The sequence below is a fragment of the Meriones unguiculatus genome, chromosome 8 (genome assembly GCF_030254825.1).
Source record: "Meriones unguiculatus strain TT.TT164.6M chromosome 8, Bangor_MerUng_6.1, whole genome shotgun sequence".
Classification (NCBI taxonomy): Eukaryota; Metazoa; Chordata; class Mammalia; order Rodentia; family Muridae; genus Meriones; species Meriones unguiculatus.
The window spans coordinates 8,908,228-8,928,517 of record NC_083356.1 but is presented as its reverse complement, the minus strand read 5'-3'; the positions used below and the strand labels follow the sequence as shown (position 1 = coordinate 8,928,517).

General features: G+C 42.9%; 1 long non-coding RNA gene across 2 annotated transcripts in view; it reads left to right on the top strand.

The window, feature by feature from the left end:
* The first annotated feature begins 611 nt into the window (after window positions 1-611).
* Window positions 612-20,290, top strand: part of LOC132655761 (uncharacterized) — a 64,907-nt gene continuing 45,228 nt past the window's right edge. Inside the window, exons 1-2 of one of the 2 annotated variants that reach the window (XR_009593581.1) lie at window positions 612-1,034; window positions 2,209-2,423. This is a non-coding gene — a long non-coding RNA (uncharacterized LOC132655761). The other variant, XR_009593582.1, reaches the window with a different exon arrangement.

Here is a 20,290-nt window from a genome sequence, read left to right as displayed (position 1 = left end):
CTATTCTCATAACATGTGTTAAACTGTGTTGTGGGGATGATCCTACTGAAAGATGTTTTCTGTGGCCATGTGAGTTCTGGTGTACCATCACCCTTTTGAAGATACAGTCACTTCCATGTACAACATTTATGTCACTCTTCTAATAAATCTCCCTTACCACTGCCTCAGCTAAGCTCTTTTCCATATGGCAAAATTTCTTTTTTTGGACAACAAACTTTTGTGTATAACATAATTCATTAACTATGTAGGGGACATAATTTGGAAAACATTGTCTAAAGTATCAAACCTTGGACCTATCTGTACTTTTAGTTCCAGAGATCTCTGCATGGTGTAGCCATTTTCATGAAAAAAAAAAAAAAAATTGGTTCTTGTGGGAAGTCTGCATGGTGTCTAGTTTTGACCCTGTCTCCTGAGGATTTATAATGAGGGGAGCAGAGCAAGGCCCCAGGAGTAGAAAAAGTTAGCAGGTACACTGTGGGGGGTGGAATCCTGATGAGAAGTTGTGAAGGAGCAGGATACCATTGCACCTAGGAGACAGAAAACACCTTTCCAAGGGTAGTCGGCAATGTATTCAAGGTTAAGGTACATTCCTTACAGTGCACTAACTGGAAGGTAATACCCACAAAGAACTCCAATGCCAGAGCTTAGAATTTAACCGCCGAGGCAACGTATACACCACGAAATAACCAGATAATAATTTAAGACAGGATGTAATTAGTTGCCGAGAGGCCCGGACTATAAATACTCCGGGACGGAGAGAAAGAAGCAACCCCTGAATGGGGCTGGAGAACGCTTTCTATTCTGAGCGTGTCTTACAAAGGGGAGCTTTAACTTGTCTTCATTACCACGTGGCAAGACAACAGCGGTCTCAAGGGGCCTCATGCTCGGCAGACTTACTTAATTGCTGTGTTTCAGACAAGTGTTCCTGACCGGTCTCGGCTGACATCTGCACCGCAGTGCTGCTCGCGGAGTGTCTTCCTGGTGACGCCATCACCGTTCTTCTCGGGGACCAGAGGGCTTTATGTAACATGGAGGTAAATGACGTAATTGGCCTGTAACTCAGGGAGAGCATTCGCAGTGCCTTCAGGAGGCACTTGGGAAAACCAGAAGAGTTGCGACAGGTAGGGTGGACTCTAACGGAGCAGGCTCCTTGCAAGCATCAGAAAGAAAGGAGTTAACAACGGGGAAGGTGGATTTGACTAAGAGAAGAAAGTGGGGTCCAGACAATGCGGAAGCGGGTCCAGAGGATAAGCGAAATGGCAGAGATTAACATATGGAAACCAGACGGCAAGCTAGGATCAGAAGGGAGGTAAATATAGCTGCAGAGAAGGAGGGTGGAAATATTGGATGGGGATTTACTTCCGGCTTTGGAAAAATCCAGGGGAGCCGCTGAAAGGATTCAGCCCTCTCATCTTCAGAAGGGTTATGTGATTTGAAAGTGCTAAAGTTGGCCTCTGTAAAACACTAGCAGCCCTTTCTATGTTATTTTAAAATTCGTTTTCATTCATTAAAGCACAATGGAGCTATCAAGTCCTGCATAAACCAGGCAGAGCTTAACGCCCGCTGCCCAAAGCACCTCATGTCAGTTCTGCTCTTGGAGATGCTGTTTTGCACAGTATGACGTGTCTTGTGCATTTTCCATATAGAAGCAGTGCATCTTGGGACTCACACAATAGTCATTCGGAAATTCACGCACTCTCTGGAGGCTGAGTGGAGCAATGGCGGGGTGTGAACAGAGCCGCTGTCTAATGGGATCTGTGAATTCTGAAAGCTGACCAGCTTGAGAAAATCTGTCACAGGATTTTAAAGGAACGAGACTTCACTCAGAATCAGACAGTCATTCTAACAGGGAAGAAAGAACGTGTGTACAATTTGCAGTGGGATGCTCCATTCTTCCTCACAAAAAATTGTTTACTGCTTTAATATCTAATAGACAGAGGCACAAGGAAAGGAAGAACACGCTTAGCAGACAAGCTTGGCCATCACTAATCTCATACCCTGTGCAACTTTTGCCCATGCTAATGGTTCATATTATTAGCAGTATTTCCACTAATGGATGCCTTTTTAGTCCCTGCTCTTGCTAATTCTCCAAATTAAGGTTCTACTTAAATGTTGTCAAGCTCAATCAGTACCCTCCTTTGAGTGGTATTAGAGTAAATGGATAATGGTCTGTTGGTGATTGACATGCTGTGGTATTAAAAATTACAGATGCTGCTTCAAAACGTTATGGTGGAGAATGTGCCTGAAGTGCGGGAGGGATGTCCAGTGGTGATGATCTGGTCTTCATGCTCCTGTGGGTACGGAATGGAGGAGAAACAGAACACTCTAAACTACTGCAGCTAAAGCCAAGTTAGCACCCGCTGACCACAGCAGTGTTGGACACAAAGAACATTTATATTAACTGCAGGGTGGCCACTGAAATTGTAAGTCCAAATATACAGACACAGCATTTCATCAGCACAATCCAGTACCTTTTTAAATGAAGAGAGAAAAAGAAATTCCTTGGTATAGTTGGAGTCTGGCCTGTCCTCCAAATGCCTGTGTGTTGAAGGCTTAGCCCCAGCTTTAGCTGTTGTGAGATATTATTTAGCTGCTGTGAGTTATTTCACTCATTATGCCCTCCCACACCCAGCACTGTCTCATTACTCATTCTGACTAACCCTGCTCTTAAATCTGTGTTTGTTTCCTATAGTCCATAAAGTGGCTTGACAGTTTCCTTGAATGTATCATTTACTTTTGGATTTACTTTTTAAAAAGTCAACATGTATGTATTTTCAGAAGTTCTGTCAGCTGTCTGGTGTTGTAACGTCTCCCAGTGTTTGGGAAGTCTTCACACTGACCTCTGACTTGAAGGGCAGCTGTGTTTGTGCCGGCATCAAGGATGCTGGTGGTACTGAACACTGTCTTTCTACCTTATCCAGATTTGTTTCCACCTTCTCCAGTCATTCACAAGATCAGCATCTCTCCACACACTAGCGGACTGAGCTCTGGGAGGGAGACTGACAGGAACAGGCTGGAGTGAGGAGAACAAGGGTAGAGTGCATTTTTCCTTCACCCTCTGTGATGGACAGATTGGCTGTCCACTGGCCTCAGAACCACCACCGGGAGCCTATCTCCTCAATTTTCTACAGAGTCTACTGACTTTCTCTTGTTTCTTCAGGATTAGAAGTTACCTGTTTATGGCTGTCCCAACCCTTGCTGTCTCTGCATCCTGCGTGTGCCTTGGTAGCTAAGTCCTTTTATTGGATTCACCTTATGTTATGAAGGCTGAGTATGCCCCTTTTATCTGTCTTGGTTAGAATTCCTTTTTCTCTTAGCATTGTAAAAACCTTTGTCTGTTTTCTTCTGGATTTGATTATTTGTGGTAAGAGGCAGGTTAGTCATACAATAACTGTTTCTCTTTTGGATAGAGTCTTTTCTCTCTGGTTGCTATTAAGATTTTTTTTTTTTTGCATGTGTCTTTGGAATGTTATCATCATGTATATAGGTAGAAGACTGGATTTATGTACGTCCCTTGATGTGGTTATTAAATTGGAGAATTCATATCTTTTATTTGGTGACAACCTCTCCTGAGTCTCAATCTTAAATTTCAAAATTTATGTCTTTTGTCAACCTGAAAACCTTCTAAGTCTGTACCCCTTAAGATATCACCTCCCTTTCATGCTGATGTTTTTGTCCGACTCGTGGAAAACTTCCCCATTTTCTCCTCTAGATGGTCTAAGGGGCTGGCAAGGCAGTTCAGTGGGTATGAGCACTTGCCACATAAGCAGGAGCTTGGTGTCAGCACCTGTGTAAAATGCTAGGCATGTGCTCAAGCTTGTGACCTCAGCACTTTGGGTGATAGAGACAGGTGGATCACTGGGTTTGCTGGCTGCCAGCCTCCCTGCAAGTTCAGTGACAGACCTTGTATCAAAGGAATAAGGTGGAGAGTGAGACTCAGGAAGTTCTTGTCAACTCTCTGGAGAAAGAAATTGAAGAAGATATGAGAAGATGGAAAATCTCCCATGCTCATGCATTAGTAGGCTTAACGTGTCTTACCAAAGGCAATATACCGATTCAGTGCAATCCCCATCAAAATACAAGCACAATTTTTCACAGACCTTGAAAGACCAATTTTCAACTTTGTATGGAAAAACAAAAACCCCAGAATAGCTAGAACAATCCTATACAGTGATAGAACTTCTGGAGGCATCTCCATCCCTGACCTCAAGCTATATTACAAAACAATAGTAGTAACAAACTACATGGTACTGGCACAGAAATAGGCTGGTAAATCAATGGAATCAAATCAAAGACCCAGAAATAAACCCACACACCTATGCACACCTGTTTTTTGACAATGAAGCCAAAACCATACAATGGAAAAAAGCATCTTCAACAAATGGTGCTGATTTAACTGGATGTTTACATGTAGAAAAATGCAAATAGATTTCTATTTATCACCTTGAACAATACTCAAGTCCAAGTGGATCAAAGATCTCAACATAAAACCAAACCAGATACACTAAACTGCTAGAGGAGAAAGTGGGTAAGAGCCTTGAATTCAGTAAATAACTTCATGAACAGAACACCAACATCTCCAGCTCTGAGATCTACAATAAATAAATGGGACTTCTTGAAACTGAGAAGCTTCTGTAAAGCAAAGGACACTGTCATCAGAACAAAATGACAGCTTATGGACTAGAAAAAGATATTCACCAACTCTACATCTGACAAAGGGCTAGTATCTAGAATTTATAAAGAACTCAATAAATTAAAAACCAACAAACCATTTAATCCAATTTAAAAATAGGGTACAGAGCTAAACAGATTATTCTCTGCAGAAGAATATTGAATGGTGGAGAAGCACTTAAAGAAATGTTCAATGTCCTTAGTTATCAGGGAGATGCAAATCAAAATGACTCTGAGATTCCATCTTACACCTGTCAGAACGGTTTAGATCAAAAACTTAAGTGACAACACATGCTAGAGAGGATGTGGAGAAAGGGAAATGCTCCTCCATTGCTGGTGGGAGTGCAAACTTATACAAACACTTTGGAAATAAATCTGGTGCTTTCTTAGAAAACTGGGAATAGCAGTACCTCAAGACCTGGCTATACCATTCCTAGGCATATACCTGAAAGATGTTCCACCATTCCACAAGGACATTTGCTCAACTATGTTCATAGCAGCATTATTCATAAGAGCCAGAAACTGGAAACAACCTAGATGGCTCTCAACCAAAGAATGGATTTTTAAAAACTGTGGTACATTTACACAATGGAATACCAGTCAGCCATTAAAAACAAGGAAATCTTGAAATTTGTAGACAAATGGATGGAACTAGAAAAGATCATCCCGAGTGAAGTAACCCAGAAACAGAAAGACACACATGGCATATACTCACTTATAAGCAGATTTTAGTAATATGGTACAGGATTAAAATACTACAGTGCACAGACCCCAAGAAGTTAAGTCCGATGGACATCTCAGGCTTCATATCAGCCCACTACTTAGGGGAGTGGGGGATATCTCTCACATGGACTATGTTGCCTGCTTTTTGATCAGTTCCCCCTGATGGGCTTTCCCTACCAGGCCGCAGGACAGAAAGATGAACTTATGTGAATAGATGAGGTGGGGGTGTCTGGGTGTGGGGTCTCTCCTATTCTGAAGAATAGGGGAGAGGGACTGTGGGAGGGAGGATATGACTGGGAGGATAGGAGGAAGGAGCCTATGACCTAGATGTAAATTAAATTAATTATAAAAAGAAAAAAAAACCCAAACTTTCATTACACCCCCCAAAGAGATTATAACAACAGAGCACTAAAAATTGCCTATAAACTTGGGAACCATTCTCTTATTAATTTATATGTCTAGCCAAACCACAAAATAAAATAAAATAAAAGCCATTTGCTGCAAAGCACCCAAAAAGGCTATCCCAGACAAACATATCAGAGCAGACCCCAGGAGAAGGAAGAACAGCTTGCCCCTCTGCTGAGCCTCAAAGCTAAGTTACACCATGACCTCTTCCCTCATTGCGGGGAGGAATGATCAGTTTCCTTCATGTGTTTCCGAAGCTACTGTGGTGTAGTCAGGGGCTCTTCATGCCACTGGGCCACAGTCAGTAGTGATGGTGAGAGGGAATGAGATGGAGTTTCACTAGCCTTGTCCTGCTCAAAGCCCTTGAAGCAGTCAGGTATGATGAAGAACCCACACCCACAAGACAAGACTCCCTAGCGTTATAAATGCTAACTCAGTAGCTCAGTCATGTAGGCCTTACCAACTGGTACAAGGCCCTATTGGTGGAGATTCTTTTGGGCTGTTTAGTTTGAAAAATAACTGCCTAAATCTTCCTCCATCGCGCCGGCCACATACTGAGGACTGTGTGACCCGACCCGTAGAGGAACCCCACCTCTCGTGTGTCTCATCTCTGTTGAACTTCCCAGTAACAGAAGGGCTAGTTCACTGGTAGAGACGCCGTTGCTCCTTCACTCAGGAAAGACAGCTTCCTCTGTGCTGCAGCTCTGCGTTTGGCGAGAAGATGGGAGGCTTGGCACGGACGCGACTGGCTACAAAAGTAAACACAGTAAAGTTCCACCACGATTTGCCTCTCTCTCAGCTTGGCACATCGTTTTAGGAGCTGGAATAGAGACTCGTTTGTAAGAGGCTGTGGTCGGGAGGAGGGCATTGGTGCCTCTGGAGGACTCCCGTGTTCCTCCCCCACCCTTTCCACGCACAGTCATGAGCTCCCGTTTTGTTTTTCAAACTCGCCGCAGAAATAGATCTGTACTGACACTCCTACTCGCAAGCTGCCGGTGCTGCAGCCGTGGCTTGGACATTGCCTGAGCCAACCCAGAAACGAGGAAGCTGAAGCAGAATTAAAGGGGCAGCTGTACAAAGCAACCCACTTCCCAGTTGGAAAAGCTGCACCATTCATTATTTCCATCTCTGACACTGCTATAAATCTTTAACATCAATGCTATGCCTGTCACACAGTGATTACCTGCACACATATGGGCTTGCTAAAAAAGGAAACTTTTGTATGACACAGGCATTTTTTTTTGGGGGGGGGGTTGGTTTAAATGAAAGGCTGGGATATGTCTCCTGTGGGTGACTGGGCTCTGGAAGACAGATTGATGGAACTGGGTCACAGCCAGCCATCAGGGTGGGAGGTCGGCATCAAGGATGCCTCATAGGAAGCACCAGGAGGTCTTGGCAGGCCAGTGGGGCTGGGGATCAAGGATGAAAGAATGAAGAGGTAGTTCCAATCATCAGGGGGAACTGGCAAAGGGGCGTCTCTGTGGGCCTGAAGATCACAGTAACCCTTAAGTGAGAGAAGGAAGGTAGGTTGAGACATGGGGGGAAGAGAGAGAGATACAGGGTCTCTGTCCCCGGGGAGAAATACTCATAGTTAAAACTTGTGAGTAGCTGTCAGGAGCCAGGCACTTGGCTGGGTGTGTTCTCTGCATTGGTTCCAGGTTTGTCACTCTGCACTTCTTCTGTTTGCTCATTACTCTTGTATTTCTCATCCAACTTGAGCTCCTTCAGGGAAGGACCTGTGTTAAGCACCATCGATCAGGAATTCAGTAGGGGAAGGAGCATATAGCAAGTGTTTTGCACACACACATCGGCTCAGAGGTTGATCTTTTCATTACACATTGTCGTTAAGGAATATACCAGTGTCTCATACAGGGAGCAAGAGCAGTGTCTGGTTTTGAAGGTTCTTTCTGTTGTTTAATGATAACTGATTAGGATGATGGGCAAGAGCTGTCCAGCTTCTGGAAATGGAGGTCAGCCTGGGGAAGTTATCAAGGAGAGAAGCTTTGATCTTGTCCTGTGGCTGCTGAAAATAGTATGAACATCAGGGCCAATTTGCATGGAATCCTTTAGTTGTTGATATCGCTGTAATCTTACGCTCAGCATTCCACACATCCTGCCTATCTCTGTGTACTGGCTAGTTCTATGTCAACTCATCACACGCTAGGGTTACTGGAGAGGAGAAAGCCTCAACTGAGAAAACACCTCCGTAAGATCAGACTTTAGGAAGGACTGTAGGATAATTCCTTAATTTATTGATGTTGGAGGGTTCAGCCCATGGTGGGTGGAGCCATCCCTGGGCGGGTGGCCCTGGGTTCTGTAAGAAAGCAGGCTGAGCAAGCCATGAGGAGCAAGCCAGTCAGTACCACCCTCCATGGCCTCTGCATCAGTTCCTGCCTTCAGGTTCCTGTCCTGTTTGAGTTCTCATCCTGACACTCTTCAGTGATGAACCATGATGTGGGAGTGTAAGCCAAATAAATTGTCTCCTCCCCAATTGGCTTTGGTCATGGTGTTCCACCATAGAAGCCATATCTCTAACGGAGACACTGTGTGTTCACCTATGGCCTGTCTTGATCATGGAACAGTGAAAACAACGCCGATAACAATCTAGGGCATTAAGTAAAATCTGAAGTGAAGTTAAACAAAGGATTAATTTTTAGTGTAAGCTTGTCATATGTAGCACGTGAAACACATGGAATTAACCACAATTTACCTGGTATCCAAATGAATTTGCATCCTGCATTTTGACTTGCCAATTTTGGCAGTTTCAGATGGAGGTTGGCTGTAAAGGGGCTTCGGAGACCAGGGGGTAGGTCAGGCCATCGCAACGGTCACAAGGTAGGCTACACCAGCTCCCAGCATTCAGTGGTAGTGAGAAGTGATGCAACACAGCAGCCATGATGACCCCTCATCACCTCAGAAATGCTGCTCTTTTCCCATGCATCTCATTGTCAGACTTCTGAGTCGGGGCATGGTTGGCTTGTCCTCCACCATTCATCACGGAGGACCGGGCCCAGAGCAGGTACTTAGGAACCATTTCATAAAGGAATGAACAGGTCTTAAAACATGCCACCTGAAGAGTGGCTGATCTACCTCCTTTGCGTCCAGGTTACATCTGTAAGTCAGGTTTCCACCACTATCACACATGCCCCACGACAATCAGTTCACGGAGAGAAGAGGTTTTCAGGCTCCAGGTCTGGTGGTCCAGCAGACTCATTGCTTTTAGGCCTCTTCTAGGGGAGCCAGATGGCAATGGCAGGGAGTTGTGAGAAGTCAACAATTCTCACCTCATGGCTAAGATGCAAAACAGAGGAAGAGGAAAGGGCTGTGGTCTTACATTCCCTTCAAGAACACACCCACCATGACCTAATACCACCCACTAAGAGTGACTTCCTAAAGCTGCCATTGCTTTTCAAAAGTGCCATGGGCAGGAGATCATGCCTCCGACACAGGGACTCTGGAGAGATGTTTATCCAAACCATAGCAGTTTCTGTGGTCAGGTGTTGTGTATTTAAGGCCTAATCAGATGTGGCTAGAGTAAGAAGGCCCATTGGGGCCATAGTGCAATAGAATAGCCTTTGAGCTGACCTCTGACTTGACTAGTGTGGTTCAGTTATGGGATGTAACTAGAACATTTGGTATGACTGGAACACAGCCTGATAAGCCTGGCCTGCCCAGCGTGGTTTCTGCACACTGATCACCTTAGCAGACAGTGGACTCAACACTCATTACTGTCAACATGACTCATGACCACTGAGAGGTCCCAAGGAATAAAAGAAAAACCTCCTGATAAGTATCACTGCCTCAAATGAACTATTCTGGAAAATATGGACCTTTGGGCATGATACATTTTGTGAATCACAAAGATGCTCCAGAGTCCCCTAGACACGATAGTGTTATCACATAGTACTTTGATGATGTAATCCTACCAGCTCAATACAGATGCACTTCTTTCCTGCAGAATGTTTGCCAGACAGATCCTATGAGAAGTCTGTCACAATCTAATTCCTATGATGTGCTGCTGCGTACGTAATTGGAAAGTTAAAAAAAAAAAAAGGTCTATGTAATTTAATTTTGTATTCTAGCACCCAGCACATTCTCTAGTTTTAGAATGTGTTTGTATCAGTTACAATAGGCTGTGTTTTGCTGCAATTAAGAAAGGGGGGGGAGGGGCTTTCAAATTTTGGCAGCTTATGCAACCAAGTGTTATTTTATTGCTGATGTCTTTTGCCCTCTGTTGGTTGGCATAGGGAGGGTTTCACAGCCTACTCATCGGGGATCTAGGCTGATAGGGCAAGTTTTGAATGGAATGTTGAAACCCTCTTGGTGGACCCACACTTTGGGGCCACAGACTGCAGCTCGAAAGCCCTCAGACAAGCTACTTCTCCCTGTACCTCACTGTCAGAGCAAACCACATAACCAAATTGACCTCCTGAGTGGCGAGGAAATACCGTTCTCCCTTAGGGAAGAAGGGAAAATGTTTTTGAACAAGAATACAGTGCCCAAGTCAAGGCAGATTACACTTAGCATCACTGTTTAATGCTTCAGGCTTCTCTGTCATGAATGTTTGATGGGGTAAGGTGGGGTGGACATGGGTGAGGAAAAGAACACTCTTGTGTACGATGTTTGAAGAGCTCAGCCTCTATGCTCATCTTCCTTTGTTTTCTTATTAGGTACATTGGAAGCCATGGAAGAGGAGAGAAACCTCAGGGTTTCTAGCCTTTTCCTTCCTTATTGGTAAGGATTATCTTCTTATTGGTAAGGATTATCAACCTGTCCCAGGTTGTCAGAGTACAGGGACTGAGATATCTTAGCAGGAGCAACAGGAGCAACCCTCTCATTAGAAACCCTGTGTGTCTCTGAATTCTGACAGGAATCAGTTGAGTTCACTGATTGCCCAGAGTGCCAAGTTCCAGGAGAAGTATGGGGCCATGCAAGCATGAAAGTGTTAAGATTCTTGTCTTCAGGAGTTTTTGCTTTAGCAAACAGAGAATATCTTGGGCAGATCACAGTTATTCTCAGCATTGTCCCCTATCCCAGGCTATCTCAAAGACAACAGCCCTCTCTCACAGAGCAGTACTTAGCCTCTAGTTGAGGAGTTCCTTGCCCCTATGTCTTGCTTCGTGACTTTTAGAAGCCTGGAAATCCTCTAAGCTCTCCAAACATATCTTGTAAAATTCCCAAGATTCTACTGCCAAACACACATTGGAAGCTTCTAGATCTTTGATTCCTGTTGACATGTTACAGCAGTGGTTCTCAACCTTCCTAATGCTCAGACCCTTTAATATAGTTCCTCATGTTGTGGTGACCCCTAACCATAAAATTATTTTTGCTGCTACTTTATAACTGTAATTTTCCTACTAATTTTTTCCTATAAATTGTAATGCAAACATCTGTGTCTTCCAATGGTTTTAGGTGACCCCCGTGAAAGGGTCATTAGACCCTCAAAAAGCTTGCAACCCACAAGTTGAGAACTACTGGTTTAGACTGACCTATGAAAACCTGAAATATAGGGCTGGTTTTACTAAATTTGTTTAAGGTCATGTTTTCACTGATTGAAATATCCTACAACTCACAAAAAGTCGAACCTATATATGAACTGGAATCCTTCGACATAGTTAATGACAAGAACACTGGCATCCCCCCTCTCCCCATGCACTGTGTTTGTGAAGATAACTCTTTAGTTTTCCGTTTATAAGTATCATGCTAAATAAGGTCTCACTAGTGACTGTGCCATTCCTGTTTCACAATAGTATCCATTCTTTAAAAGTCAGATTTCTGAGTCACATTGAGTTATTCACGCAAACAAAATCTGAACCTGGCAAAGGGACCAGCAGGGACTAGCAGGGACACCACCTGTCTCCTCTAAGAAAGAGTTTCTCCAGGAATCATAGCATCACATAGATACTTCACTGGATTAGAAAGAATCCTTTTTGGTGGCCTTCACAAAATTGAGATATACTATTTACAAGCAAATTAAATAGTTTATCAAAAGCACTTGATGTGAACTTTAACTACTTAATGGTTAGAACGAAGCTGGGTGATGAACCTCACAGAGCTCATGGACATTCTCACACTTCTTGGGTCCCTCCTCGGACATCTTACCACTTCCCTAGTAGGTGATATGCCAAGCCTTGTTCACCGGTTCCTCCATCTCTTGGTTCTCGAATGGGACTTTGGCTAAGCATCCGTGCTAAGCTTTGTGTTCTGGGTGAGTGCGTGTTGTAATTATCCCCATGCCTTACTTCCTCCACTGTGGAATAAGTCACTGGAAGACAGGGCTTGCTCATTTGTGCCTCTCTGTCCCTGAAGACCTCATGCTGTTATAAATCTGTGTTCGTTATGCTCCCGATGCTGGTAGAATGAGATGAAATAGAGTTATATTTAAGTTGCTAGAGCTGGAGTTGCAACAAAACCTAAAAACCCCTGCCTTTTGATAGAAAATAAAGTGATGCTGAGAATTTTAAGTACTAGAGATAAGATGGGAGAACACGAACTCCACATACTCGCATTTTTTAGGGGGGTGGTTCATGTATATCTTGTATGATATTAATAGGTGTAATAAAAATGAGTTGACATTGTAGTTGCTGTTTACATGAAGGTGTGTTCTCCTAAAATGTCAGTGGAAAAGACTATGGAATAGGACTTGGCTCCTCTTGTACATTCTTTTCGTTTTGACTAATACAGAGGTCACGTTTAAGACTCCTGTAGGAAGTGAGCTCTAAAGACATTGTCATGCTTTCTTTTTATCACATCTCATGAGCAGGCTTGATATTGTATTACTCCTCACACCTTTATCTGCCCCCTTTATTCAATAAGGGTAGAGGCAGTGACCACGTGGAAATACTGGTAAAGATGAGTACATAAAACCTGAGGCCAATTCACCTTTTGGTGGGGGAGATTAAAGGAACAGATGTCAGGCAATGACACACATGGAGGCACAGTGGCTTGCAAGAATGCTGAGCGTGCCTTGAGTAGACACAGCGACATTTTGTGTAGCGGAGTGTATACTATGCTTGTCTTAAGGGGGTTGTGTAGAGATGTGAGACCTCTTGATATCTGAGGTAGTGTATATATTGTGCTACCAAGTGCCAATACACAAGAAGAATGGGTAAAGAAATGGACATTTGTTAGGGACTTGCCATTCGCTAAGTGTTATGCCATTAACTAATAATAATGAGGAAAGTAAAAAGAATAATTGTTATTAAGCGGTTACCCTAAGCTATTCAATCCTCTTTAGCAAACTTTACAATGTATCCTTCGCATTGTTCGGAGGAATAAAGATGCTCGCCGTGATTAAAGTAACTGATCTTAGGTCTCAAACTGAGATAAATGGCTAAGTATGGCACTCATTAACCTGTTAAAGCAGGTGCTGGCTGCCAGGGTCTCCCAGCACTCCTCAGTTCCTGCCCATTACAAGGTTTTTTTTGGCTGGCATACCCTGCCCCCAACCCTAAGCTCTCCAAGCTTCCTTTCTCCCAGCTTCTCTGGCACCTCCATAACCCAGCCATTTTGGCTACATGGCCATTTTTGCCCTTTTTTGGTTTCCTCATCTTCTGGCCTCTTGGCTCCTGGCTCTCTCCTCTCTCCTCTCTTATCACGTGGTCTATCTCAGTCTGCTGGTCATGCCCATTCTGGAATTTTCCAGATGCTGCTACCTCTGGCTATATTCTCCAACAAACCTTTATCTACAATAAACCTTCTCCTCCACCATGACCTCCTGGCCATGTCTTCCTTTTATTTCTTTTTTCCTTTTAACTTACTGGAAGCCAGTCCCACAGTTGGTTAGTGCTGGAGCCAAGATCCCATCTGGCCTACCCATGCATGGTTTGCTTTCATTGTCAGACCTAAGTCTAGTTAGAGGTAAAAGACACTTTTGAAAAAAAAAAAAAGGTATTATTTTAAATTTCTAGAGAAATTGTGAGGGCATGCCACCTACTTTCCCCTCTTATTACCATTAGTATAGCTTATTTATTATATATAACTGGTAGAGCTGTTCTGCCTGCTCTAGTCAATGAGGTTCATAGTTTGCTCAGTCCTCTGGAGTTGTTGCCTACAGCCTTTTCTCTGCTCCAAGCTTCTGTGGAGGATTCAGTCACCTTGTCTGCCTAGTCTCTTCCTGGCTGTGATGGTTTCTCATGCTTTCCTTATTTTCCATGGCTGTCTTAATTACTTTTCTATTTCTGCGAAGAGATACTTATGGCCAAGGAAACTTATAAAAGAAAGCATTTAATTGGGAACTCACAGTTCAAGAAGGTTAGCAATCATGACAGTGAACACAGCAGCAGCAGGCAGACAGGCAAGGTGCTATAGCAGCAGCTGAAAAATTTACATCCAGATCCACAAACAGGAAGGAGGAAGAGGAGAGAGAAGAAGGAAGGGATGAGGAGAGAGACAGTCACAGAGAGAAATACAGAGAGACACACACAGAACCAGAGAGAGAGACAGAAGGAGAGAGACAGAGAGAGGGAGAGAAAGAGCAGAGAGATTGAAAGAGAAAGAGAGAGAGAGAGAGAGAGTACACTCCAAATTGTGTGGGGTTTTGAAATCTCACACCCCCTTCTTGGCACACCTCCTCCAACCAGGCTGCACCTCCTAATCCTTCCCAAACAGTTTCACCAACTAGAAGGAAGAATTTAAATAGGTGAGCCTACCGAGGGCCGTTCTCATTCAAATCCCAACAGTGGCCTTGGAGTTTTGAGGAATACTGGTAATGAGGTCCATAAATGTTTACCTGCTGTTTTGCTCACAGTCAGCCCCGGCGGTGATAAGCAGTCAGGTGAAATTCTGCTGTCACCACACTATGTCAGTTACACACATCCACATGACTCATGACGAGGGCCTTGGCCTTGCCACTTGGCTGGGGTAGTGTTTCTTAGGCTTCTTCACTTTAAAATCAATGAAAAACTTTTGGTTGCTTTAATGCAGAAGTGTCCCATAGAGATTATTAATAGCTGGTTCTGCAGGAATTGAAAATCATCAAGAAGCCGCTATCCCAGCAGTCATTGCGGGGACTTGTGTGGTCTTTTGTTTCCTTTATTTAGGAGTTTCTTCATGCTCTCCTTTTATTTTTTAACTGGTGAGACTCCAGGCTGAGAACACTCTGTTTTCTGACCTTCATAGTCTCATTTTCCTCTGCTTTTAAACATTTGTCAACAGCCTTCTGAACATCTCTCTCCTTATTTGCTCAAGAAATTGGCATCTTCTTCACTTTCTTCTAGTTTCTTTTTCCGTTGCTGTGCCTCTTGCTCTTCCCTACCATCTTCAGCCCCACCACAGTGCCAGTGAGTACATCAAACAGCTGTCCTGGGTGAATTTAACCCTCTCCAATGTAAGAAAGACTGTGTTCTGTTTTGTAGCTAATGAAGTTGGGGTGAGGGGGAACAGAGAACTTACGGTTTTACAAGGAACAGATCTAGCCTGGAAGCCTGCCCAGGGGCCTGTCTCCTAGGTGATTCTAAATCACATCAAGTTGATAATTGTCATTAAAGATGGCAGGTACCCATTAGCATCCAACTTGAATAAATACTCAGTAAATATTATCCCACATGGATAGGAGAGCCGTAGATACAGTCATTGTGAGGAAACTTTGACGAGAAGTTTGCAAGTCTAGATGGAAAGGTTAAGGATGATCACCATGAAATAAATTACACAGAACCAGAGGGAAACCTGTCTCATGTGTAAACCTTCTGTGGATGCTGGCGAATGTTAGCATTTTTGGGAGTCATGAAAGTTGAAAGTCCTCCTTAATTCCTTGGTTATACAGCTTTGCACTCAAATTCTACTTTAACCTGATTTTTCTTAGTGTGGCCGTGGAATAGTTAAGGCAAAGGAATAGTGAGAGTGAAAGCTAATGGCACCTTGGATGAGGTGGTACTATAGGAGATAAGAGGGAAAAAAAATGTGCTCACAAGATATTGAATGCAAAGGTGGATACAAAGGTGAGGCTGTTGTCAAGAGCGACTTTCATGTGGCATTGTCATTTGAGGCGATATGAAACTCGAGAAGAAAACCACCTTTGGTTGGGGTATTAAATGGAAAAGCATGACCATAGATTTTTTTTTTTTTTTTTTTGGCCAAATACCTGTATGCAAGTAAAGAACACTGTGATATGGTCCAACCTAGTGAGAGTGGAGCATGAGAAGACAAATTTTGATGCCTAAATAATGAATGATTTTTCAAAGAATGAAAAAAATAAAAGTAGCTTCAGAAACAGGCATGCTGTGAAACAAAATCTAGTCCAGAGAGGCGGGGAGACTCTTCAGAAAAGAATTGTGGATGGATAAGTTATAGAGCAGTCATGAATCAATTAGTAAGCCTGTTTTCATAGCAAATAATACCTTAACATGGGGATTATAGGGATTATCACTGTTTGCACAGGCCTCTGTGACACACCTCTCTGGAGCTGAGCTGGGAACTGGCCATGGAAGATCCACACGGGAGCTGTCCTGACTGACTCATTCTACACTGGTCACAGGTGAGGCAGGAAGGAAGTCCTCTGTCTTCCTGTTAGTCCTCAGGGCCCTGCCTCCCAGTACACAGAGCAGGAATAAAGCTGTGGAGAAACTCAGTGGTTTTAAAAACAATCTTTTTTTTTTTTATTATTAAATTGTAGAATTTAGTGTTAGTTAAATGTGATTAAAGGATATCTAGCTACATACATATATATATTTTCCTAATCAGTCATGAAGCATTTCAAAATAAGTAAATAAAATGCACCAAGAAAACCATAAGGAAGTTAATGTTATTTAGAGGAGGTAATGTACATTCCCCAAATATTTGATGCTTAGATGTCTTCCCATGCTACCCTTTGTTAACGTCTAGAAAGCAATAAAATCAAATACAATGCTACAGCAAGCCTCCTACTAATGAGTAATCATCTGTGCTCCTCCAACGGCTGCCACTCATGAAATCTTCCCGTGTCACAAACACATTGCTACACTGGGACAATGTGAAGGTTCACAGCAATTCAAAACTGCTTTCATCTGTTATTTGGAGAGGAAAAGAGTTTACTTTTAATGATTACTATTGTTATTACCATTTCTTATTATTTGTATTTTGTTTTGCTTCGCTTTGCTCTTGGTTTCTCTTTAAACAGAGTCTCTCTTTGCAGCCCAGGTTGTCCTTGAACTCAGGATAGCCTATCTTACTCTCCTAAATACTGAAGTCAAGCATGTATCATTGTACCTATTTGTTGGGATATGTTGTGCACATATTCTTAATGTATCTTGATTAATGTTTGCTAAGTATTATTTAGAGGTCCAGCTTTCAGACTGTCTTTTAGTTTTAAGTGACATTGTTTTGCAGAAAAGCTGGCCAACATTTGATTTTGCTCAAATCCGTTGTCTTGCTGTTCTGTACTCCGAATAGCGAGGTCTGCCATTAGGAGGTGGTAAAAACTCTCCCTCTGAGATTGAAGCTCATTCACATGTTCGGTGCTTCAAAATATCTCCACACTTGAGTGTCACCCTTGCCAGATGTTACAGATGTCACTTGATGGTCTAACTATCGCCTTGGAGTGATAATACATAAGGCAATGCTTTTAAAATAAGGCCCTTTGTTATTCTCTGTAAGACATTTGGGTATGAGGCAGCCAGCTGAGCAAACAGCCTGGTTAGACTCTCCTCAGTGACAGAAGCGTCTTCTAGCGCCATGTTTTGTGGTGACTCACAGTCTTACTACAAACTAACAAGAAGAGAAAGAGGTAGGTATTCACTTTGAAGCTGTGAAGTAGTAAGAAAAAAGTGAAACTTAGGAAAATTGTTAGGGTGTAAACAAAGAAAAACAATCAAAAGATATCTTAAATTCGGGGTGGATGTTACCATAGTCTCATAAGGCAGGAGGAAAAGCAGAAGAAACAAAGTCTTAAAAGCTTCTCTGGCAGGCCTTGCATTGGGCAGACTGTGTGTTTAGAAAACAGTTACTTTCTTCTCTGTCTATGCAGAGACTATGTAGAGACTCTTCACATTTTGCTTCTCTCTACCCCTGGCTCTGTGTGCCTCTCATGCTTACCTCCACGAAGAGTACACTATGGAGTTTTGCTACCTTACACCTACCACAGTTTAGCCGCCATGTTGATGGCAACCTGAGCGTCTGGGCTCTCAGCTCGGGGGCTGCTGGCCTTCTTGAGCACAAACAGACCTTCTTGTTAGACCATTCTTTCCTATGCTCGCAAGAATGGAAAGCCAGCCTAATCTAATCCAATAATGGACACCGATAAAGAAACTTCGTTTTTACCTTCTACACTCCTTCCAAAGCCACGAGTTTGTCAACAGCTTCCCCCAATTGACGGTGCCTTAGTTCATTGTATTGGTCCCACTTCTTAACCCTGCTTGTTAACCCTGCATGTTTAATGCTTAACTGCAAGGCTTTGTCCCTATACGATCTGCAGTGTCACTGTGCGTGACTGCGGTTACTGACCAAAAGCTAGACAACCAGCCAGTCAGACTGTGTCAAGAACGCTTGGGGGAAAAAAACAGCTAAAGAAAAATTACTTGGGTGAAAGATAAAAGTCAAATATGTTATGATTTGATTTGGCTAAGATAATGTGGTATTAAATTATCTGGTCATCCATATTTATAGCCATAAAGTCATTTTTGTGGTGGCTAAATCTAAAAGAAATCTGTAATAAATAGACATTTTAAATAAAATCAGCTGCCTTATAATTTTTATTGGCTTCAATGAGAGGATAACATAAGTAGTATTTTGTTTCTATAATAACACAGTTATTAAAGCAAAACAGGCAAACATTATTATAGTTTTCCTAATTATATAATTGGCATTCTGTAAGCCAGTTTCCTCTCTGATGGTTAAAAAGGAACTGTCTATTTTATAGCAGTCCAGCAATGTCACTTGTATGTTAATAAAGCCAGATTTTTATCATTAATGATTCATTTATCCTTCAATGCTCACACATTTTAATCTGCATTGTTATTACCTGCTGATGGAAGGCAAGAATTTTATTCCCCCCAAAAAACATACAAAATGTCTTATTCTTCAAGTATTTATTATTATTATTATTATTATTATTATTATTATTATTATGCACTTGTTTTCATGCACAACCAGTAGGTGAACATTCCTTGCAGGTCAGAAGGACCCTGGGAAACACAGCATGTTCTTTCTCTAACGATCAGGCAGTTTTCCCTTTCTTCCTTGAGTTGATTTAAAATCCTCACTTGTAGGCCCCTTTCCTTGAATTTGGGGAAATCAGGGACACTCTCAGATTTGTAATCAAGGAGGTGGGATGAGCCATTTATTTAAAGCAGCATTCCTGTGATTTTGTTGTTGTTGTTAGAGTTCGGGGACTAGAGGGGTACATGCTTCAGCCATTGAGAGTACACATTGTTCTTGCAGAGGACACAAGTGAGGTACCCTACACCCTGGTGGATGGTTCAAAACTACTCCTAACCACACTTCCCAGGGCTCTAGTGACCTCTTCTGGCCTCTGGGGCACCTACATTCATGTGCACCTATCCACATTCAGACATAGACAAATGCACATGGTTAAAAATAGAAAAGTAAATCTTCAGAAAGAAGAAACAAAAGGCTGCAGCTTTCTTTGGAGCTTGCTGCATCGGCACAGGGAACTCTGTGACACGGAGAAAGACATTTTTTAAATGTCAGGGTCTCAGTTCTTGCTCTACAAAGCAACGCATCACTGGGGGTTTTCTTTGAGCTCCCCCTAAGTTAGGTAGCTGTGCTAACTGTCTGACTGAGCTGATTTCGGCGTTGTTCACGAGGGCACGTTGGAGCAGATGACAGATGAAACAGCAGCAAAACGGTGAAGCCAGAGAGTGTGTGGGACGCAAGAGGACAGCTCATTATGGCTGGCAGCCCGGCTCTTGTCCCTCCCTCTGCTTCCGATAGCTTTCTCCATGAGGCACCCAGGATGATCTCACGCTAAAGAAAATATGAGTGTGGGTTGAAAAGGAAGGGGGTGCATTTTCCTGGCAGAGAGGGCCAAGCATAGTCCAAAGCTGATTAGATATATGGTTGTTAAAATGACAAAATGTTGGGTCAGAGGAGCAGAGGTTCAGGCAGGGAACAGTGGTTGCTGATTCAACTCTGCTGCAAGATCATTTAAGGCAAGAAAGAAGGAAAGGAAACAACACTTACATTTAGATTCCGTTGTCTCATTTATATGGTCAACATATGTCACGCCCCTAAAACATATGCCTTTCTCAGAAAAGTTGCTCAAAGAATGTTTTTTCTCTTCTAAATTTGTATTCTAAGTACTCTCTCTCAGTCTCTCTCTCTCTCTCTCTCTCTCTCTCTCTCTCTCTCTCTCTGTGTGTGTGTGTGTGTGTGTGTGTGTGTGTGTTGTTTGCACAGTTTTTATGAGATCACCTAAGATCCTATGATAGCCCTAAGATCAGCTGACATCTTGCGCTCATCTCCTGGCCCAGTGTAACTTTGCTACTGTATGTTGTCGTGTTTGCTTTCATTTTATGGTGCTTCAAAGCGAGCAGTCCTTTGAGGATACGGCTTATAC